The following is a 25,211-nucleotide window of genomic DNA, read 5'->3' on the forward strand; positions in this document are numbered from 1 at the left end:
CCCGCCACAATGCCTGGCTATTTTTTTGTTGTAGTTGTCGTTCTTGTTTGGCAGGCCCAGGCCAGGATCCAACCCGCCAGTCCTGGTGTATGTGGGTTAGCGCCCTAGCTGCTGAGCTACAGGCGCTGAACCATATGCATATTTTCTTTTGAGGAATGTCTATTCACATGCTTTTTCTACTTTTTAATTACAATGACTTATTTGGTTTTAGGGATTATTTATATATACCTTTTATATATACCCATATCAGATACAAGATTCGTAAATATTACTTCTGTTCTGTGAGTTGTCTTTTCAAGTTTTTTATTTTGAAATGTAGAGTGTACAATTAAGTGTGAAACAAAAGATTTACATTTTGATAAAGTCCAATATATCTGTTTTTTTTTCTTTTATTGGTTAAACTTTAGTTGTCAAGTCTGAGAAGCCATTTCTTTATCCAAAATCATTAAGATTTGTGCTTTTGTTTTCTTTAAAGAGGTTATAATCTTAGTTCTTAAATTTAGGTTTTTGACACATTTTAAATTAACTTTCCCTACATAGGGTAAGCCAGTCTATGAATTTGCATGTGCTCATTTCAGAATTATTTGATGAAATAATGATTTATTTTCATTGAGTGACATTGACACTTTTGTTAGAGATCATCTGGTAATACACAGATTGTTTTTCCTACAACTTTGCTGTTTCTCAAGATCATTTTGATTATTCTGGGTACATTGCATACCCATATAAATTTTCAGGTCAGCTTATCTATTTCTCTAAGAAAAAAAGGCATATAGAATTATGATAGGGAATATTTTAAATCTGTAGGTCAATTTAGAGAGTAGTACTGTCTTAACATTATTAAGTCTTCCAATTAATAAACACAAGATTTTTTTCTACTTATTTACTTTCTTTAATTTCTTTCAACTAAACTTTGTAGCTTTTAGTGGATAAGTCTTATACATCTTTTGTTATTTTTCTAAGTATTTTATTCTTTTTATTGAAACTGTAAATTAAATTATTTTTTTAATTTTAATTTTGAATTATTCATTGCTAGTGTATAGAAATAAAATTGTATATTTTATATTTGATGTTGTAGTGAGCAAACTTTCTGAATTGGTTTATTAGCTCTGATAGTTTTGTGGATTCCTTATGATATTCTATATACAAGATCATATCTATGAATTGAGATAATTTTAACTATTTTTTTATCCTCTGGAAGCATTTCTTTCTTCCTTTCCTTTCTCTTTCTCTCTCTGTCTTTCTCTATTTCTTTCTCTCTTTTTCTTTCTTTCTTGTCAAATTTCCCTGAGTAAAACCCCCGTTCCAATGTTAAAATGGATGAAATTAGGGAATGTTCTTTTCTTTTTTTGATTTTAAGGAGAAAGCTTTCTGGTTTTTACCATTAAGTGAAATATGAGCTGTGCCTCAAGCCAGGTTAATACAAAAGATGTAAAATCTCCCCCTTTTTAAATGGCTTATTAATCTATTCTTAGGTTGGTAGACATTTAGGTAATTGTAAACTGAGCTTTGATAAACAGTCTAGAGCAAATGTCCTTGTGATAAAAGGATTTTTATTCTTCTGAGTAGATGACTAGTAATAGGATTACAAGGTCAAATGGGAGGTCTAATTTGAGTTCTTTGAGCATTCTTCTTACTTCCTTCTATAACGATTGTCTTAGTTTGCAGTCCCACCAGCAATGTTAAAGTGTTACCTTCTCTCCACATTCATGCCAGCATCTGTAGTTTTGTGAATTTGTAATATGGGCTATTCTTACTGAATATAGGTGATATCTCAGGGGAGTTTTGATTTGCATTTCTCTGACAATCAGGGATGATGACCATTTTTCCAAATGTTTGTTAGCCATTCTTTTGTCTTAATCAGAGAATATTCTATTTACATCTCTTGCCCAGTGGTACTTGGGACTGTTTACTCTTTTTTGTTGTTGTTGTTAATTTGAGTTCTCTGTATATTCTAATTATCGACTCTTTGTCAGATTCATCCCTGTAAATATCTTTTCCCATGCTGAAGATTATTATTTTGCCTTGCTTTTTGTGTCCTTAGATGTGCAGAAGCTTTTAAGCTTAATTAAGTCCCATTTGTTAATTTTTGTTATTGTTGCGATGGCTGCTGAAGTCTTTGTCATAAAATCTTTCCCCAGTCCAACATTGTCAATAGTTTCCTCCATGCTTTCTTCTACGATTTTTATCATTTCATGTCTTAGATTTAAGTCTTTTATCCATCTTGAGTCAATTTTTGTAAGTGGTGAAAGCTGTGTGTCAAGTTTCAGTCTTTTACATGTGGTTATCCAGTTCTCCCAGCACTATTTGTTGAATATGGATTCTTTCCCCCCACCTGTATGCTTTTGTTTGGTTTATCAAAGATTATATGGCAAGTAGAGACTGGTTTCAGCTCTTAGTTTTCTATTCTGTTCCACATATCTATGTCTCTATTTTTGTGCCAATAAAATATGTGTTACTTACTGTGGACTTATAATACAGCCTGAAGTCTAGTAGGGTGATGCTTTGGCTTTGTTTTTATTACTAAGAATAGCTTTAGTTATATACAGTTTTTTTGTGGTTCCATACAAAATGAAGTACTATTTTTTCCAGTTCTTCAAAATGTGATGTTGGTTAAAATAATGGGAATTGCATTGAATTTGTAGATTGGTTACGGTAGAAAAGACACTTTGACAATGTTGATTCTTCCCAGCCAAGAGCATGATAAGTTCTTCCACTTGTTAGTATGTTCTTCAATTTCTTTTCTTAGGGTATCATAATTCCTTTTGAAAAGATTTTCCCCCTCTTTTGTTATGTATATTCCTAAGTATTTCATTTATTTGAAGCTACTGTGAAGAGAATTTTGTCCTTGATTTGCTCCTTAACTTGGCTATTATTGTCATATACAAAGGCTACTAAATTGTGGACATTGATTTTATACCCTGAGACATTACTGTTTTTCCTGATTACATCCAGGAGTTTTGTGGTTGAGTCTCTAGGGCTTTCTGAATATAAGATCATATCATCAGCAAAGAGGCAGAGTTTGACCTCCTCTGCCTCCATTTGGATGCCCTTAATATCCTTCTCTTGCTTGATTGCATTTGCTAGATCTTCTAGCACAATGTTGAATAATAGTGGTGACAGTGGGCATCCTTATCTGATTCTAGTTCCTAGTGGAAAAGCTTTCGGTTTTACTCCATTCAGTATGATATTAGCTGTGGGTTTGTCATAGATGGCTTCAATTAGCTTAAGAAATATGCCACCTATGTCTATTTTTTATTTTTTATTGTTAGAAAAGAATGCTGAATTTTGTCAAATGCTTTTTCTACATCTATTGAGAGGATTATATGGTCTTTTTTTTTTTTTTTGGCTTCTGTTATATGGTGTATTACATGTATAGATTTGCACATGTTAAACCAACCTTGCATCCCTTGGATGAAGCCTACTTGATCTTAATGTATAATTTTTTAAATGTCTACCTATAATTGATTACCTAAGATTTTATAGTGAAATTTGTCTGTAGTTCTCCTTTTTAATTGGGTTCATTCCTGGTTTTTGAATCAAGGTAATGTTTACTTCATAACATGTGTTGGGGACAGTTCCTTCCATCTCAATGTTTTGAAATAGGTTCTGCAGTATGGATATAAGCTCATCTTTGAAAGGGTGATAGAATTCTGATGTGAAGCTATCTCGTCTGGGGCTTTTATTTGTTGGAAGCTTTTTCATTGTTTCTGTAATCACAGGGGTTGATGTTGAACTCTTCAGGAGATCTATTTCTGCTTGGTTAAGTCTAGGATGATGCTTTGATTCAAGGTATTGGTCCATTTCCTCCCCATTGTAAACTTTCTGGGCATAGAATTTTTGTTACTAGTCAGAAATAATCTCTTGTATCCCTGTGGTGTCAGTTGTTATTTTCCCCTCTTTGTTTCTGATTGAGGTTATTAAAGATTTCACTTTTCTATTTCTGGTTAATCTGGCCAATGGTTTGTTGATTTTATTTGTCTTTTCATAGAACCAACTATTTGTTTCATTAATTTCTGAATTATTCTTTTATTTTTCATTTCATTTCTTTCAGATTTAATTTTATTTCTTTTCTTCTGCTAGATTTGGGATTAGATTGTTCTTCATTTTCATTTCTTGAAGATGATTCATTAAATTGTTGGTGTGCTCTCTTTCTGTTTTTCAGATGTAGGCATCTAATGTGATAAATTTCCCTTTTAGGACTGCTTTTACAGTGACCCACAGATTTTGTAGCTTGTGTCTTCATTGCTGTAATGCTCAAGGAAATCAATGATTTCCTTTTTTATCTATTCCTTGATCCAACTGTCTTTCAGAGTAAGGTTGTTTAGTTTCTGGGCCTTTGTGTAGGGATGAAAATTTTTGTTGGAGTTAAATTCCACCTTTATTGCCTTGTTATCTGAGAAGATACAAGGTATAATTTTAATTCTTTTGTTTTGTTTTGTTTTTTTGAGGTTTCATTTGTGCCATAGGAAAAGATCTATTTTGAAGGATGTTTCACAGGCTGATGAGAAGAATGTATATTCTTTATCATTCAGATGGAGTGTTCAGTATATATCTACTAAGCACATTTGTTCTAGGGTCACATTTAAGTCCCTTGTATCTTTGTTTAGTTTCTTTTTAGAAGATCTGCCCAGATCTGTAAGAAAAGCCTTAAAGTCCCCTGCTATTATGATGTTATGGTATATTATATTGCTCAGACTACATGAGGTCTCTTTCAAAAATCTGGGAGCATTTAAATTGGGTGCATGAATATTTAGAATTGAAATGTCTTCTTGTATTGTGCCCTTGATTAATATGAATTGTTCATCTTTGTATTTTTTGACTTTAGTTGCTTTAAATGCACTTGCACAAATAAGATTGCAACCCCTCCTTTTTTCTGATTTCCATTTGCCTGAAAAAAATTGATTTCCATCCCTTAACTTTGATTTTAACTTTGTCCTTTGAGGATAGATGTGTTTCCTGCAGGCAGTAAATGGATGGCTTGTGCTTTTTTTACCCAATAAATCCAGCCTATGCCTCTTCAGTGGGGAATTCAAGCCATTAATATTTATTGAGAGAATTGATAAACATGGTGGAGTCTATTCATCTTATTTTGTGAAAGTTCGTTCCTTAGTTTTATCTTTTGTGCCATTGTGAAACTTCAGTTTTGTTTTTTAGTTTCTAAGTGTTTAGTTTGCTAGTGGTCCATTTGGATGGCTAGTGTGTAGAATAGTTCTACATATTACCTGTAGCTTGTCTTGTTTTGGCAAACTTCCTCAATGTTTGCATATTAGTAAAAGATTTGATTTCTCTATCAATTTTAAAGCTTAGCTTTACAGAATATAGAATTCTGGGCTGAAAATTGTTTTGTTTAAGTGGTTAAAGGTAGCTACAACATCTCTTCTGGCTTGAAAAGTTTCATTTGAGAAGTCCAACCCTGATAGATTTGCACCTGTAGGTCAATTGGCATTTACTCCTGGCTGCTTCCAGAATCTTCTCTTTCATCTTGACTTTGGACAGATTCATGACAATGTGTCTTGAAGAAGCTCTATTTGAGTTGAGACAAACTAAGGTTCAATATTCCTCTGAAAGAAGTCGGAATCTTTGGTGATACTTGGGAAATTTTTATTTATGATAACCTCTAGGAGGGCTTCCATTTCTCTGGTGTGTTCTTCTTCCCCTAATGGATACCTATAACTTATATGTTTGAATGCTACATGAAGTCCCATAATTCACTCAGTGAACATTGTACTTTCTGTCTCTTTTTTTTTCTGTCTTATTAACTGCCTGTGTTAGCTCAAGAGCTTTATCCTCTACCTCTAATTCTTTCTTCTGCATGGTCTAATCTGTTATTGATACTTTCTAGTCCATCTTTAAGTTCCCCAATTGACTGCTTCAATTCCTTAAGTTCTACTATATTCCTATAGTTCTACTATATTATGATATTTTTTCATATCATTAATCTCTTATTATATTCTGTTTTGGGATTTCCTTTGGTTATTTTCCACTTTCTCAGCTGTTTTCTTCATTGTTTTTATGATACATATTTAAAATTCTCTTTTTGTCATTTCTAGATTTCTTTATAGGTGGAATCCTCTGCAGTAGCTATCTCATGATAGCTTAGGGGGTGTGCTCTGTTCTGGTTTTTCGTGTTGCCAGGATTTTTGTGCTGTTTCTTCCTCTTGAGAGTTTTCTTTTTATTTGTTTCCCTGCCCTATTTGTTCTTTTCACTTCCTCCTGCTCTAAGTTATCATGCCTCTAACATAAGGTGTTGAAGTGTCTTTTTGCTAAAGGACTAAAAGGAAGAGAAGAGTGAAGAGCAAGAATGGATAAAAGATAAAAAGAGAGAGAGAGAAAGGAAAGGAAAGAGGGGAGTACAAGGGAAGACTGACAAAAGGAAAGGAACAAAAGAGAGAGACAGGAGTAAATATGGTTTACAGTAGGGCACTCTGACCCACACCCCCAAATCCCAACCTCTGGGGGTCTGGGTTGGGTGGATCCCTCGAGGTCTGGAGCTCTTTACCAGCCTGAACAGACACAAGATTCCACCTCTACCAAATAGAGAAGAAAAACAAAATACTATAAATCAAAACAAAGCAAACAATCCAAAAACCTTAAGAGATAAAATATTGGAGAAAGGAAAAATGACAGGGGCAAAAGAACTAGCAAAAAATGAAGCCCTTATTATTAAAGAAGGAAACAATGAAAAATTATAATTACATGAGAAAAAAGAAGAAAAAAAGAAAAAGAAAAATCCAGGAGAAAAGTGAAACAAAGAAAAAACAAATATAGATATAGATAGGTAGATCTTGCTGTATGTTGCCTTGACAAGAGGTAATCTTCTGGGCTGTGAGATGTTAATCAGAATGCTGATACAGCTCTATAAGTTGGTGACTGGGAACCTCTTTCATTCTGAGGAGACCTGGTCCCATCTTTCTGACTTCTTTACCTTCAATTCCTGCAGTGTTGGGAGCTGGATGCTGTCCTCTGCCCGCTTAATAGATAGGTCTCAGGCTTTCCAAACTGTGACCCTTAGATATGCAGTGGCTTTACCAGGAAAGCATGTGTTGCTCAAATCTCCCCAGAACTGGCTTCCCTGCTTATCAAGTGTGCCCAAAACTTTCCTTGTACTAGGATCCTGAAGCCTGAGCCTGGAAGGCAGCTTTCCCATGATGGTTGCACCCGGCCTGCCACTGAACAATGGTCACTCAGTCCTAGCCCCCAAGTGCTGTTCAAAATCATTTGCTCACATGCCCAAGCTCTCCCAAGATAATTCAACCAAGTTCCCAAGTCCAAAAAAACCCTGCAGGGCAAGCCTTCTCTGTCTGCCAACTGTCACCACTGCCACTGCCACTGCCACCACAGTTGTACTGTCCAGCCTCTGCCCACATTCAAGTACTTGCTGCTTTTCCACTGCTTTCATCCTCCTTTTGGCGTCCTTAAGTCTTCCACTGCCTCCCTGTGCCTCCAAAGGGATGTTTCTGGGCAGGCTCTGCAAGCCCGAGATTCCTAGAATATTTTCTTCCCAAACTCACCATGCACAGCTACAAAGAAGCTGTGTCTAGTTCACCACCTTGCTCTGCCCCTCTGCTATTAATCTTGTTAAGCCTCCATTGTATATGAGGACTTGCTCATCTCTATTTGTTTTCAGTGTCTCTCTTTGTCTTGGGCTTTCTACACTTTGTTTATGATGTATCTAGATGTGAAATTCCTTGACTTTATTCTACTTCAGGTTCAATGTATTCTTTGAATTATGTTTTATATCAGATTCAGGAAGTCCTCAGTCATTTTTTCAAATGCTTATTCGGCTTTATTCTCTTTCACCTCTTCTTCATTATGATTTCCCATTGTGAATATTGAATACACTTGTTGATATCCTGATAATAGGTCAAAGGGACTTTGTTCACTTTTTATTATGCTTTTTTTCTCCTCAATTTTAGTCAGGATAATCCTAAATTGTCCATCTTCAAATTTGTTGATCCTTTGTTTTGCCTACTTAAAATACCTGTTGAGACTCTGTAGTCAAATTTTCATTTACTAATTAAATTTTTTAATATAAAACTATTTAGTTTTTTTGTTGTTGTTTGTTTGTTTTAGAGACAGAGTCTCATTTTGTTACCCTCAGTAGATTGCTGTGGCATCACAGCTCATAGCAACCTCCAGGTCTTGGGCTTAGGTGATTCTCTTGCCTCAGTCTCATGAGTAGCTGGAACTACAGGTGCCCACAACACTTGGATATTTTTTTGTTGTTGCAGTTTGGCTGGGGCTGGGTTCGAACATACCAGCCTCAGTATATGGGGCCAGTGCCCTACTCACTGAGCCACAAGTGCTGCCCCAATTTTAAATTCTATACCTACACATTTTAAGTCATTCAGTCAATGATACTTTGTTATGGCAGCCCAATTGAGATAGATTTTGGTACCAAGAAGTGGGATGCTGCTGTAACAAATACTTAAATATTGGACAGAAGCTTGGAACTGGTTAATGGGTAGAGGTCAGAAGATTTCTGAGGTAAATGCTAGAAATACGGACTTTTATGACAATTTCAGTAAAATCTCAAATATCAATGAGGAACATGTTATCAAAAACTGGGCAAAAGATGATCCTATGAAGTAGAAAAGAAGTTGCTTGAACTGTGTTGTAGTGTTTTGTGGAAGGTAGAATGTGTAAGTGATGAAACTGGACATTTATCTGAGGAAATTTCTAAGAAAAGTATTAAAGAAATAACTTAATAATTTAAGGATTGCTCTGAAGGGAACACTCAGGTTATGAATAAATAGCCATTTGATAAAGAGATAGAAGAGATAGTGACTGTATCTCATGGACTTAGTTGACCACATCAGAAAAGGCCTGAAATAAAAATAATATTATGCCAGCAAAAACACTTCTAGTTTAAAATAAAGGGGACAGAGGCCCAGGTTAATTTTAGATTGTGCCTTCCTTTAAAAAACTATGTGACCTGTCTTTCATAGCTCTTATACTTGAGTCAATGGAGTAAAAAGGGAGTTGAGACTGAGGGTTAGGTTAGCCAACAAAAGGTGAGTGCTAAATTTCTTAAAAGCCTTGATCACAAAGAGACCATGAACTAAAAATGAAAGGGGAGTTCAGGAGAACAAATGGAGAAAGCTGAGTGAGAGGAGTTAAGGAGAAGTTAAGGGACAATTAGTAAAAAGATTAAGAGGCATAAAGAACCTACTTCACAAAATATGTTCAAAATTATTGTTTTTAAATATTACAGAAACTCCAGTAGTCAAAATCCTTAAAATATATTTATTTTAACAAATATCAAGATGACACATTGCTCTCCAAAATGCAAACCAATGAGATGGTTTTTATATGCCATTTTGGTAGGGTTGTGTTTCTCTGGACTGAATACCCACTTGCCAGTGCAAATTAGAGGCTAAAATAAATGTTTAAATAGCGTCTGTTTTCCAAGGTAGAATGAACAATTTATATCACAGCATTAAGGACATTTCTTATTTAGCAAGTACATGATAACAATGAAAGGGCACATTTTAGAGAGAAAGCAAGTTCACATTCTAATGCATGTCTGGTGCCATCTTACAATGTATTTTACATGGCCATTTCTTGCATTTCCTGCATTCCCTATTGCTGACATATGAATCCATATTTGTTTCTTTTTTCTTCCTGTTATGCATTTCATCTTTGGATTGTCACCATGCTTTCGTTACTTACTGGAAAAGATTCAATATCATAGGGAGTGATCTTATAGTTGGGGAAAACAAAATTACTATATAAAGCTATTTTGCATACCTGAAAAATTTGAGGTCCTTGAATTTGTGTTTCTTATAAAATGGCAATATTTAATGCAGAAATGTAACTTAAGTACAAAGTTTAATACTTTTCACACAGGAAGTGTTTAACAAATACTTGTAAAATTGAATATTTCTTAGAGACTATGGTGGATAATGAAAGCGCTTCAGAGATAGAAGAGACTTCGATTCTAGTTGCAGATCTAAGTGGACAGAAGTCTTGGAAAAGTTACTCATCCCATCTGTGTTTAACTTTTTAAAAAAATTATTCTAGGTATGTAACAATATGCTCTGGGCCAGGCATGGTGGCTCACACCTGTAATCCTAGCACTCTGAGGTGCCACAGGGGGAGTCTGAAGAAGAGTGAGACCCCATCTCTACTAAAAATAGAAAAATTAGCACAGCGTCATGGAGGGTGCCTGTAGTCTCAGCTACTCAGCACATTGAGAAGGGATGATTGCTTGAACCCAGGAGTATGAGGTTTCTGTGAACTAAGCTGAAACCATGGCACTGTAGCCTGGGCAACAGAGTGAGACTGTCTCAAAAGTAAAACAAAACACAACTCCCCCCCCCAAAAAAAATAACAAAAGTATACTCTACTTAGGCATATAAACATTTTATATATGTTTTGAGTTTGTCCTTTAAATAGATATTTGTATTTTCCAAATGCCAACATTTATGTTTGTTGTCCAAACACAACTACTAACACTATTTTACATAGAAATGTTAAGACATTTTTGAGGATTATTTCTTTGCAATCCATTATTTTCTGCTAAGCTCCTTCTTACTCTCTTACCTACCGATGTTCATGCCAGGGTTCCAATGGCACCGTGTGTAGGACCTCAAGGTTACTATAACATTTCCATTACTATCATTTTCAGGTCTCCTGAGTTTGCTGCCACCAATGGCTCATGGAGATTTTAGTGAAATATTTCTTTTCCTAATTTTTTTCTGTTTTTAATCAGGTAAACTTTTCTTTCCCATCTATGTGGATCAGAAATAAATCATTCCCTGAATCATCTAATTTACCAAGCGAATTCTTAGACTCCTATATTTACATATCACTAATTCATAAGGCACACCCCCATGTCTGTACTCCAGGGGGAGTACAACGGGGTCCAGCCAAGGACGGTGCTGAAGATGTGCTCAAAGCAGATTAGGCCATCTCATTTTATGAAATGTAGCTTTCAAGTATTTCTCCAAGAGCATGTAGATTTGACAAGAGGGAAGATAATTAGCAACAACTGAGCTATTTTCATTCTCTGAGATACATCAGGTGTGACCTTTCAGTTTACAGCTTTCCACTGGCCTTTTCAACTGCTGAAGCTTCTATGTAATGTGATCTTTAGCAACATCAAAGATAGACACTCTCCTGGGAATAAGAAGAGGTAGTAGCAGGTGTTCTGTCATTTGTGGTGGTAGCTAAATGACCAAAACCTGCCTCATTCTTCATAGTATATACACATGGACATTATAAGATCCAAAGTTATAAAATAATTGTTTAAAAAAAGATAGTAATTGTTTACTATTGCTGAAATAAAAGCCTCTAATCATAAATACCTGTATACAATGGACTTCTAAAGATGAACTTCATTAGTTTGACTTCTAACTTAGAAGTATTTTTGTGTGTTTCAAAAGTGGGTACATCATGAAAATCAGAATGTATGAATTGAGATTTTTTTTTTCTTTTGCAGTTTTTGGCCAGGGCTGGGCTTGAACCCACAACCTCCTGCATATGTGGCCAGAGCCCTACTCCTTTGAGCCACAGGCACCTCCCGGAATTGAGATATCTATAAATGTTTTCGTGAATCATTTCTTGTTTACCAATAAGTTTATTGATAGAGAAACCTTATTTGTGTATTTATTATCTTCTTTTAATTATTTGGCCTGGTGAAATAGTCACATTATTTCTTGGCTCTAGTGGAAAGGCCTTATATATTTTTATCTTCATATTCTACAAAACAGTTATTAAAATGTATAATTAATGCACTTTATATTGCAAAGAAACATATTGAAAAGTAAGGAAAGGAAAGAACTATGGAGATATCTGTTTGTAAGTTTAACCTTGTCACATTGTGAAAGGCATTAAATAATTTATGAGATATAATTAAAAGTTCATGTATTATAGTTTCTTAGTAAATGTCTATTAAAATAAAATTTAAAATGGCTATTTTGGTAATTAGTAAGTGCCTATGTGAATGCAAATAAATGATGAGTACGGAGGAAAGCTCCTTCCTTTGTGTAGAGTTTATTTTTTCTTCAAAAAATGGTCTACTTATCTTTGGTTGGAATAAAAACTTTCTTTTTTTTAATTAAATCATCACTGTGTACCTTAATTCAGTCATGGGGTACAATGTGGTGGTTTTATATACACTTTGAAATATTTTCATCAAACTGGTTAACATAGCCTTCATGGCAAAACTTCTAATCATTGAACAACATAATACCAATAGCACTTTTACATTCTTTGTAGAGAAGGACGTTCCAACAAGCCTCTGTGGTGCTCAGCAAATGATAGACACAGTCTGAATGTCATATGGGGAAAACGTATGTTCAGGTGACGGTACGATTTTTTATTTTATGTTTTCAGATGGGATTCTATTATGGAAACACTAATGGGAATAATGTATTTTTGTGAAATAAATCTTTGGAGAGAAACAGGAAAAGTTCAGAGTTGTTGGATTTGAAAAATACATATATGTACTAGCTAAATAATTCAGAGTAAGCAATTAAAATAGTATATGTTTTGGTATGAAATAAGTAGTCCTAAAATTACCCATTTAGCCTATCTACTTTGATTAGATTACATTGAAACCAAAAAAAGTTTTTGGGTTTTTTTTTTTTTTTTGGTTTTTTTAAAGGAGGTTATATGTTTCGTGCTCCATTTCTCCATGCAGTACTTAAAGTAAGATTCAAGTAAGGTAGAATGGAGATATTTTTAAATTCAATGGTAAATAGATTAGAAATAAAAATGGGCAAATCTTGCTGATTCAGGGTTCAAAATTGCCTGACTTATTAAAAAAATACATTGAGTCTTTCAAAACATAAAGCATATTTACCCCTGAGAAATTTTGCTTTTAATTTACAAAAGCATATATTTGAATGAAATTTAATTATCTTTTTCTTTTTTTACCCTGAAATAATTAAGATATTATTTTGTAAAATATATTTGAATTTTAAAAAATCTTTTTAAGTCTTTTTTTAAGCCTCTTTTCTAAGGACATTGTGTTTTTTGCCAAGTACAAGTGACCTTGAGCATAAAAATTTCACATTTAGTTGGAAGAATCCAAGTAAAAGTAAAATTTAAATCTATCTTGAAGATGTTAGAATAGTTTTTGAAGCTCTCCAAATACCCATGTTGATGAAGAGGGAAGATACAGGGATATTTATCCAGGTAGACTAATCCAAAATAGTTGAATGCTGATTAAGAATGTTTATAATAGGGCAGCACCTTGGCTCAAAGGAGTAGGGCACTGGCCCCATATGCCAAAGGTGGTGGTTTCAAACCCAGCCCTGGCCAAAAAAAAAAAAAAAAAAAAAAGAAGAAAAAGAATGCTTATAATTGATAAAAAGGGAATTGGTGGACTCATGCATACATTATTAGAAATTCATAAAATGTAGAAAAATTATAGCACTTTCTTGGTAATCTCCACCTTCAAACTATAAGACTTATTGTCATTCACTAGGCAACACTCTACATTTAGTTTATGGACTATTCCTTCATTTATCATCTCACATTTTAGGATACTATTCTTCAAGTTCAAAAAGATGTACTTGATTTTCTTTTGTTTAGCTGTCATTCTATCTGCAAGGCTTGTCTCAAGTAGAACATTTCCTGCAGCCTTCCTGTCTCATTCCCTTCAATAAAATCCTACCATAACGACATTCAGTAAAATTCACTTTAACGACAAAGGTTTTTTCTTCTCTCACATAAAACTGTTTTTGTCTCCTGATAGCGTAAATTCTTTTGGGAAAGGGATTTTTATCTTCTACTGTGTCCACGACCCTGTGGCTAATCCTATCTACTCTCAGCATGTGATTGCATTGATGTATATTCCCTGTTTTCATAGACAGGTTTCTTTTACTTATCTCCCTCTGGGATTGTACCATGGCTGCAAGTTTCAATTAGATCATAATGATAAAATAGCTATCAGAAGAAATTGGGAAGTCCATGATAGAAAGAAGGTTCAAAGTTTCCATCTGACTTTCAAGAAATTATGAAGTGATCTCGTTGAATAAATGGTTTGCACAAAGTTACAGAGGGTTAGGATTATACGTATGCCTCTGATGATTTGCTTGAAAGAAAAGGGTTCTAGTACTGGCACAGTCTCTACCCATGTGACCTTGACCAAGTCACTCAGTCAAGCCTTCAGTTTCTTCAACTATAAAATAAAGAAATGAGCATAGATTTATAGTTTTTAAACTGTCCCACTAAGAGTCACAGAAAGAGTTTAAGTTCACCTTGGAGATGGGAGATGAATCTGAACAGACAGAATTCTGGCCTTCCATTTATTTCTGTTTCAGCAAAAACAATTCTATCTTTCACTTGAAAAATTGTAGTTTTCCCATATGGGTCATGTAAGGGACAAATACATTTGAAAGCTAAAAGCAAATTTATATATGACTGTAATGGTTATTCATAAAGATCCTTTGTACTGAAGGCCTGTGAATCTAGGCTTTTGTCTTTAACCCCAAGGAAGCTGCTTCGTGAAATGTCTCATGATTTTGGTCTCTGCTGTCTTTCCAAGCCTCCACTTCTCTCTTTAAATAATCCTCTAATTTTACACAACAGAACCAAGAGGAAGAAATCTTGCATGGCCCCAGAATGAAGTGTGCCTCTTTACTCTATTTGCAAAAATGAAGTAAATCAATTGCTTATTTTTAACATCTAAAAAAAAAAATCTATTTTAAAACATTTTATTGTTTTATTGAAAAGCCCTTTTAATTAGGTCTGTTTCTGCCCAAGAACTAATTTACCCTTCTCTGTTTACTCCATTGAACATTTTTGCTTTCCATTAGGGTACCTGGGAATTAGCAGTAAATTTCCTGCTAAAAGAGGAGAAGTTTTCATAGTTATTTCTCCATTATGCACTTTAGTGCCTTTACCATTATAGGTCAAAATTTGACACACAAAAGAACGTTTGTACTCCTCAGTTTTAAGTGAACTTTAAATATTTTTAGCAAAAACCTTAGAAAATACTAAATTATTCCATACTTCCTAAACTTATATGTTAACCAAATGCAACAAGAGTGATTTTTTTTTTTTTGAGTGTTTATGTAGGATAACATCCATTCTTCAATTCGCAGACTTCTTCCTTTACTGAAAAGTGCAAATGACGTTTGCCAGGGCTATCATTGTATACTTTCATCAAAAATGTACTCAGTGATAAAGACAAATGTTAGAAGTATAGCTCAGAAATTCTTCTAGATGTCTTATTTTCTCTTCAGCAAAACCTGCTACATGCAGTGATATGTTAATGTGGAGGTCATGTGTTAAAAACACACACACATCCATGCGTGCACACACACACGTATCTGCCAGCATTATTCTTTGCATTGCAAACTAAGTTTGTAGCAAGGAAGTCCATGACAATAAACACAGAACGTATTAATAATACTGACAATTATATGACAATAAGTGAAATTCATAGCCTTGAAAATAGCTTTTGATGAAGCCTGATGAACATCTATACGACTACATGTTTTAAGGAATCACATAAATTTAGACAAAGGTATTAGGGTGGAAGGGAGGTAGAGAAAGAGAAGCTGGCTGAAATACTTAGAGCTGAACAAATGTGAGAAATAAAACATTAGATAGATTTTTGGGTCTATAATGAGTAGAACGAAGCCAGGAATGAATTATCTGCTGATTTTGACATAAAGTAAAAAACTGGTGCTGTGGAAATTATGAAAAGGAGCCACAGTAATGAAGCAGAAGTGGCAGAGACACATTAGGGAAGACTCGTTTGTGGCAATGTCATTATCTAAGGCAGCATTGTGCTGTAGGACGTCTTCTAGACCGACTTTGGGGACAGCATTTTTTAGAACAATCTCTCTTACTAATTTTCCTTATTACTTCCCTCAACATACATAAACATAGAGATGCTCTCATAAGGATGAAGGAATGAAATTTGATTCTCAAGTGCTAGGAAGATCAGCAAGAAGTTGCTTCAAGAATGTTAAAAGGACACTCGGTTCAATATAATTTTCTTTTATGAAATTATATAAAATAAAATGAGTTGCGTTGTTAGGAAATAAGGTCCTTCATTTCCAAAAGCATTACCAAACAAGAAAAATGGTCTTGCGCTAGGGATTTTGTAGTGTTTTGAGGGCTATGCTGAAGATATTTAACCTCTGCAGTTCTTTCAGAAAAAGAGTCAATCCAACCTGTTCATTTCATCTCTCTGAGCTTCAGTGTCCTGATCTGTACAAACTGAATTCCATCTTCACTGGATCTCTAAGACCTTTTCCAGCTCCTCAGTTACATGATTATGATGTAGTTTATCATTTTCTACTGGGCTTGATGACGTTAGTTCTCCAAATAGATGAAGAGTAATCTATGTCAAACTGATAATACCACAGATTCAAATTGCTTTTGAGAGAAATATAATATTGCATAAAGTATGGATTTACCTTTTTAAATATGGTGTTTTCAGTCAGAGTTTTGAAAAATCACAGATAGGGTAAGAACTATCACCAAAGAATCCCTCGATCTCATAACTTATTCTCTACACACACACACACACACACACACACACACAAACATATTTAGTGTGTGAATAATACACAGAACTCTAATATATATTTTGTCATCAGGGTGTAACCATTGATTTGAAGTTGAAGGAAAAAGCTCCAAATATTAACATACATAACAAAATAATAAGAATAACAGTAGTAGTAATAATCATACCTCTAATGATATCAATCACTTTTATAAGAAAAATGATCTTTGGCATTTATTGTGCCATAGGAATCATTTATTCTAAGTCCTGTATGTATGTTAACTCATTTAATACTCATGACAACTATATTATACTTCTAGCTACAAATACTATTTATCTCTTTTTAGGGAGAATAAAATACAAAATCCAGGCTCCGTGAGTATAGCACAGTGGTTATGGTGCTAGCCACATACACTGAGGCTGAAATGTTCAAAACCGGCCTGTGCTGCCTAAACAACAATGACAACTACAACAAAAAATAGCCAGGCATTGTGACCAGTGCCTATGGTCCCAGCTACTTGGGAGGCTAAGGCAACAGATTTGCTTAAGCCCAAGAGTTTGAGGTTGCTGTGAGCTGTGATGCCATAGCACTCTACCAAGGGAGAAATAGTGAGACTCTTGTCTCATCAAAAAAAAGAAAAGAAAGAAAAGAAATAGAGCGTCATTTACTTTAATTTATAAATTAACAGTTGACAAGCCCTGTTAATTATCTTAAATATTTTATATTTTAACCCCTTAACAGCCCTGATAGTTACATAATAATTTTATATTTTATATATAAGGAAACAAATGCTCGAATAAGTTAAATAAAATGCTCAAGTACAAGGGTTAGATAATATTATAGGAGGCATTTAGGCAAATATATTATATTTGACTCAATAATCTGAGTTCTTATCCACTATACTTGGGCTTTCCCAGGTAATTCTTTTTCAATAAGTCTAATGATTCATTATCTGGCCGTAAGAGAAGATAAAATCAAGTTATTACAAAAAAATCTTTTATACTATTAATCACAACTCAAGCTTCTTCAGAAGCCCACTTACTCTGAGGCCTACTTCACATTTGGATGAGGTGTACAGTGGATCCAAGGCTGGCGTATTATAGTAAAACTGACAGGTTGAATCATGAAATTGCTGATCATAGACCAGTTCAGACCCATAACAACAGTGATTTCATAATTTAACCTAATACACTGTCCTTCCAGCAAATGTTGAGCAATACTTTGCTAATGAAATTAAATATTCCTGCTTGATTGATTGACAAAGAGAAAGCCCCTTCCCCCAGCTAATTTATAACAGACATTTTGATTAAATTAGAATTTAGATTTCCTTGGAATTGTTGCATTTAATGAATCATGATTTTAAAGCCAGACTCTGTCTATTCATTTACTATTCCTTACATGACTGGTTTCAAATTACCAAATGCCAGGGGCTTCAGAATTTAATAATTTCACCTCCTGTATCACCAGACTCTATCTATGCAATATTCCTGTTTCAATGCAGACGTGGAAGTAAGATCTAAATGTAAACAATGAGCAGAAACAGGGCAGCGGCAGTCCCAAGCAGTTGTTTATACTGCAGGCTCTGATGAGGACAGAGCACGGACTTAGTCTCCTGCGCTGGTTATGAAGCTGTTGTCTCTCAGCTACAAAACTACCCTTGTCTACTCAGGTCTGTGGTGCCTGGACTGAGATTTTGCAAACTGGATTTCTTTCTTTCAGGCTGGTTCCTTCATCAGGAGATGGTACTGGCAGACAGTAGACTGCAGAAGGGAGATGGTCCTTCCTGACCTATTTGCTGATGCATTAAGAATTAGTTAGCAAGTGCTTTTCACTCATCAACCACTTGATTCCTGTAGAAATTGGTGAAAGTTTCTAGCTTCTTTTACTAGTCCCAGAACAGGCTGGGCTGGGAACCTCCTCACACAAGCCAGCACCACCTGTGCTGTCCCCTCTCTTTAGGGCTCTGAGTCCCAATTTCTGTAGCCCTTCCTCTTAGCTTCTAAATTCTAAAAACTCTAAATTCTGCTGTTCTGCCCTTTTAACCTCAGTGCTGGAGTGTTTGCTGTCATTACTGTCTCCAAGCACACAAAGTTCTCTTTTAGCTCTCAATATCCATTAAACCAATTTGCCATAGGGTATTCTGTCTGTTGTAATATAGTTATTCATGCTCTCCATTTTTCTGCTTGATACAGCCCCAACATTCTGACTGATGTTAGTAACAGTTTTTTTTTTTTTTACCCCTTTGGCATAGAGTTTGTTTAAATCCTAATATGAAATGTGAGAATGATAACCTAAGAGTAGATCACATGTCTACTAGATAGAAATGTAATTGGTAAAAAATTGGCAATTCCAACATTTGATATCTATTTTGAATCACAAATTAGAAGAGACAAGAAACCAAAAATTATTTTGGAACCACGAATTAAAGGCACACTCCCCAAAGAATTGCAAAAACTTAGCTTCTTTCATTTAAGACACTCAAGGATGACTTAATAGGTAATTTTAGGGAGACAGGGTATTAATATATTTGTGGCAAAGAATATATACTGTATGCCCAAATTTGCATTTGATTTGTTTAGTATTTTTTTACTGTTAAGGAGGGAAAAAACCATCACAAAGCAATCCTGCCAGCAAACATGGTCACATTTCAATGTTCATCACAGTAAGATTGTCATACGTCTTTTAAAAGCGTCATAAATTGAAACTTTGTTTGACATTGCCTTAGTGCACCCTTTTGCCATTTATCTTTGATCTTCCTGGGCATGCAGGGAGGCTCTTTCCTTCCAAAATGCTGAGCTTTCTTTTTGAGAGGCAGTGACAGCCTAACTGGTTTCATGGTTGCTGTGCTTAAATAATTGGGTCACTACCCAGTGACCTAAAATGTGCTTTCTCTCTAGATCTTTCATAACAAGCTGAGGTCAATAGCTTGTTCAGCTCAGGTACAAGAATTCTACATTATCAGGATGCTTAACCTTTCACACGCTCTCCCCTTTTCCAGACTTGTCACTTCAAATATTGTACAATTGGTCTCCTATTCTCTTCTGATATTGATGTTGAAACAGCTTTATTCTAGATTATTTATTCTAATATTGTAGCTTTACAGGATTCATGTGTGAATTTATTATTGCTATTCCCTTGCTTAGATACATTAAATGAATTCTTATAGATAAGAAGTCAGAGCAGGATTTTTTAAAAACCCATTATGGTAAGGAGCCCGCTACTGCTCCACCCTCAGCTGTCTCGACACTTACCTTACATTCTCTACCCACAAATTAACCAACAGCAATTCCTGAAACAGTTTTTGCTTTCCTTGCCCTCCCTTTCTTGGCGGATGTTGCTGCTTCTTCCTGGAATATCACCAGAACTCTCCTCTTCTTTCCAGCAAACAATCACATTCTCATTGGTGGTGAATTAGTCCAAGTACCCACTCTTCCAGTAAACATTTAGGATTCCTTTGGGTCCCTCCTTAGAGTTGTTAGCATAGCACTTTGTTTCCTTCTTTCATAAATCTTAGTGCACTCTGGTGTAAATGATTTTTAAGGCTTTCTTCTTCAATTTAGTAATTGAGACTGACAGAAGAATAGCTGTTACAATATAAACATAATAAGAAAGAACCCATCAACCAATCCGAGAAGTACATAGTACCACATCTTTCACTTAGTTGTTCTTTTCATTTACCACATCTGGCTGGCTCACTTTCAGAGGCATCTATTACCTTAATTTTGTTTTAGATTCTTTATTTTCAAATGGTATGTTCAGGTATGCAAGGATTTTAAATACTATCTTTGAAGTCTTCTTTAAAAATGATATCCTACATACATCTTCATACATATATGGCATATGAATATATACCTATGCATATGTGTATAGTTTTCTGAAACATTTTTACTCAACATTTTTAAGACTGACATACGGAGGTCTGACAATTAAGTTTACAAACTTATCCTAGAGAAAGTGCTACATACCTCATTGCTTAATGTCACTATGGTTACCTTCGAGATACTCTGCTTGGGAAGCTATGCAACAAGTCCAGCACCTCATTCACTCTTCAAAACAATTGTGGAACTCTTTTTCTAGACTAGGCATCAAAGCTATTGTCTTATTACCTTTGATGTCCTGAATGTCATCAAAATTTCTTCTTTTCTGTATTTCTTTTATCTTCAGGTAAAAAAATAAGTCACTGGAGGTCAGATCAGGTGAGTAGGGAGGATGTTCCAACATTTTTATCTGTTTTCTGGTTAAAAACTCCCTTGTAGACAGTGCCATGTGAGTTAGTACATTGTTGTGATGCAAGAGCCATGAGTTGCTGGCCAAGATTTTCAGTTAAGATTTTCCTGTTTCTCCATCAATGGTTTCTTGGTCTACTATGCTTCATACAGTCAGCAAATGATTTTGATGCATAATTCAATTAAATTTTGCAATATTTTTGTCAGCTCACATTTAAGTAGCTTCCCTGACTTTTCTTCATCAGTGACATTTTCTCTAGTCTGAGAAACACAAAACAGTAATGAATGCCAGACACTGCTACATGTTCACACAAATATAAATACTGCTACATGTTCAGATGAAGACACTACTACATGTTCACACAAATACAAATGTGAAACACTGATATATCAAGGTTATGAAACCTTACTGAGTTGTTTGTACAGTGCTGCCAACATAAATGCATGGTGGAAGTTTGCAAACTTAATCATCACACTTCCATATGTTTTCACCTATAGTTCTAGAATCCTAACTTCTACTACCAAATTTGATCTTGTGTAAATACTCTAACATTTATTTACCCATTCTTCTGTTGACAAATACTTACACTATTTTCACTTATATAGTACTACTATGAACAGTGCTACATTAGGAAGCTTGGTATACCTGTTCAAGATCAGATTTTAGCATATGCCTTGAAATGGAATTTCTGGATCGTATGAACAGTGCTACATTAGGAAGCTTAGTATACATGTTAAAGATCTGATTTTATCATATACCTTGAAGTGGAATTTCTGGGTCATAGAATATTAAAATACTTAGCTTTCAAAGATAATATCAAATTTTGTGCACATGTGCTTTCATTAATATACACAATTTTTAATATTTTCTGTTATTAGGCTTTATATTTGGCAATCTAATGGATTCAAAATTATACCTTTTTATTTACCTCTGATTCAAATAAGGTTGAACAATTATTTGTGTAATTATGTCTCATTTGGATTTTCTCTTTCTTTTCATATCTTTTGCACATTGTTCTATGGGGTTGTGTTTTTTGAGTGACTTATAAGTTTCCTTTATATATCTTTATAGCCTATTTATTAATTCACTTTAAATAATTTTTCCAAGTGTATGCTTGTCTTTTAAATTTCTTAATGTGCTTTTTGGGTGACAGAGTTCTTAATTTTTAAGTGATCAAATTTATCTACTTTGTAAAATTTTGTAATTAGTAGAAATTTTGTAATCTTAATTTAGAAAATATCTTTTAATATAAGGGATAAAATATCTTTTATATTCTTTGATGTTTTTCTGTAAGGATTTAAATATTTGCATGCATTTTTTAAAGCCCTTTGATTATTTGGAATTGTTTTATGTGTATGGTGTGAGGAAATAATTCCATTTTCTTTTCTTTTTCTTTTTTTATATAAAGAATCAATTATCACCAAACAATTTTACTTTCCAACATGGATACCCTGGGAAGTCACTCTACCCAGGCTCTGTCCAAGTCACGTAGAGGAGCATAGGGCTCCACCCCATGATGTACAGTCCCTTTCCACAATGTTGGAGATGAAGCTGGGCCTTGCATCTGCACCTGCATATTCCTACAACTTCTCAGAGTCCTGTGGACAATGACTAGGGAGACAAACCATGCAGGAAACATGTACTGTACTAAACTTTCAGGTTAAAGGATGATCTTTGAGAAGCTAATCATTACTTCTTTCCCTTTAAAAAGAAAAACAATTTTACTGAATAGTGCTATCTTTTGACAGTGATTTGTAATGCCCCATTAGGATTTTGAAAATATATGCATCTACATCATAGGTCTTTATCTATTACATGTCAATTTTCTTCTACTTTGCCAATAACGTGTTAATTTTTTCCTTTGGTGTTTTGCAGTTCCTTGAATTTGGAATTTGTCTAGTCTTGAGTTAGTTTTGTTTATTCTGCTTGACTTTCTACATCTGTAAACCAATGTCTTTTTTCACTCCTTGAAAATTGTCAGTCATGATTCATCTAAATTTTTTCCCCCTTTATTTTATGAATTTTAGTCTTTCAGGATTTTCTGTCTCTGAATAGATGATAGAGAGATCCCATAGCCTCTTTGATTACTTTTTGATAATAAACAAAAAATTCACCTTCCATTTGCCAAAGAAGTATCCACTTTCCAACTAATAAACAGTTAATATCCAGCACACTGTAATCATTCATGCTCAGAATCCTTATCCAAATTATGAAGTCAGACAATTAAATTTGCTAACTCATCCTAGAATGTGTTATGTACCTCATTGTTGAATATCACTATAATCACTTTCAAAGTATTCCCCTTGGGAAGCTATGCACCAATGTCAGAGTCTAGTCCAGCATTCAAAGCAATTTTTCCAGGATGAGTTCACAAACTTAATTGTCAGACTTCATACAATGGACACCTCTCAAAGCCATTCCAGAAAAAGAGTTCCAAAATTGTTCTGAAGCGTGGACTAGGTGCTGGCATCAGTGCACAGCTTCCCAGGGGAGTACTTGAAGGTGATTATAGCAATATTCAGCAATGAGGTATGTAATACTTTTTCTAGGATGAGTTCATAAAGTTAATTGTCTGACCTCATACATTCTAACAAGGAAGGAACCAAGAAATAAAAATGATTAATAAATGAAAATATGTAAGAAAGTAATAAGTGCTATGGAGAAGTACAAAGTAGTGGAAAGTGAGAGGAAAGCTCAGGGTTGGATATGTTGTTTGCAGTTCCAAATTTGGTGATAAGTGGATGTCTCAAATGATGCATAAGTAATGATTTAGATATTCTCCGAATATTTTTCAAACTTCAGCAGATAAATATGCCTTACATTTCTACTCACCTGGTTTAGGATGTGGGGGAAATGATCAACTTCCATGGGTCAGAGTGAGGGTAGAATAGAAAGCACAGAATTCTGATAAGGTTTTCCAAATACATTTCTCTTCTTGAATCTTCCCATCTCACTACTTTCTAGAGCAGAAAGGGTGGCTGAGATTGAAAGATCAGTTTTATAATTCTTAGCATGTTCTGTATTCTCCAGTGGTGGACTAACATTGAATATATTATTTTCTGCCTTTAAAGGTTCCACCAAAATTAAGCAGAAAAAAGTCTTGATTCAATTTCCATGTGAAAAACTGGACCTGATATTCTCATGTCTCTTTTGTCATATATCAGTCTTATGGACCAGATCATGCTGGATCCTGAAAATACAACAGCAAACAAAATAGTCAATGGTTGGATAACTTGGAACTCTAGTCTAGTGAGAAGTGTGCACTAAACAAATAGTTACAACAGTGATGAACATCTCCAAAGAAAGGCTGGGGTGCTCTAGGTATATGTAATGTGGCAAATGGAGTTTTAGTTCATGTTAGGGAATGCTTTCTAGAAGGAATTACATTGAAGTCTTGAAGGTTAAGAAAGCTACAGTTAGCTCTGGGAATACTACTTCTAAACAAGAGATAAGGAAATGGAGAGAGAAGAATGAATGAGGTGCTTTCTAAAGGACAAATGGTACAGTCACAATTTGAAAAGAAATTAATGGGAAAATAATGAGAATACTTAAGATATTCTGAGCCGATTCAGTGAATCAGATTGTTGAATCAGACTAATGTGGTTCAGAGAGCTTAACCAGTTTTAAGTTTACCTAATAAATTTAAAGAGATAAGCATTGAATTAGTTAGACAAAGTAGTACCTGAGATAAGCAAGCTAATCATATAACACATAGATCAGGGGAGACCTGGAATAATGTATATGACCCCTCAAGAGTTGCAGTTTTCATCTGTTTCTCAAGCTTTATCTTCCTTCCTGCTCAACTTTTTTTCTTCATTGCAGTCTGCTCCTCCTTGCATTTTCCCATTATTTTTCTCTTTTTGCCCCCACCTGAGAATGATGAATGCTTTCATTGTATATAGCTGGTTTCTAGAATATATACTCATTAAATTTGGGGAAGGGAAGGAATTGACTATACATACTTCTTTTAAAAGTTTTTTTTTTTTCATTTTAATGGACAAACACTTGAAAAATAATTTTATTTTCCACTTCATAATTAGAGAAATAGGAAAAACAGAATGAGAAAGAACAGTAGTCTTTGCTGTTAGCATTGGATTTACACAGCATTAAAAATTGAATTGAGTATTATTCTTAGAGTTTCTCCAAGGATTCATCTCCCAAAAAATAATGCCTCCTATGTTAAGCTAGACTCTTTGTCACTCTGTTATTATTGCCTGAACACATTAGCTTTACTTCAGAATTGGGCCAATGTAAGTGAACAAAACTGTATATAAAGAGACTTTTTATTTATCCATTTTCAAAGCTACTTTCCCCCTATATTTAAAAGTCCTATTTCAAATTCACTGGTCTGTCATTTTAGTATACAAATTAATTATTTTTTTAAAAAGTCACAAAAAGGGCTTGGCACCCATAGCACAGTGGTTATGGTGCCATCCACGTACATTGAGGCTGGTGGGTTCGAACCCAGCCCAGACCAGCTAACCAACAATGACAACTGCAATAACAACT

At 34.6% G+C, this 25,211-nt stretch overlaps 1 non-coding gene across 1 annotated transcript; it reads left to right on the forward strand.

Annotated features, from left to right (window-relative positions):
- The first annotated feature begins 22,139 nt into the window (after positions 1–22,139).
- Positions 22,140–22,343, forward strand: LOC111724265. The gene has a single exon (XR_002772591.1). It is a non-coding gene; the product is annotated as a small nucleolar RNA SNORA73 family (small nucleolar RNA).
- The last annotated feature ends 2,868 nt before the right edge of the window (positions 22,344–25,211 follow it).

This window comes from Otolemur garnettii, unplaced genomic scaffold (assembly GCF_000181295.1).
Source record: "Otolemur garnettii isolate 467f Iridium unplaced genomic scaffold, OtoGar3 scaffold00020, whole genome shotgun sequence".
Lineage (NCBI taxonomy): Eukaryota > Metazoa > Chordata > Mammalia > Primates > Galagidae > Otolemur > Otolemur garnettii.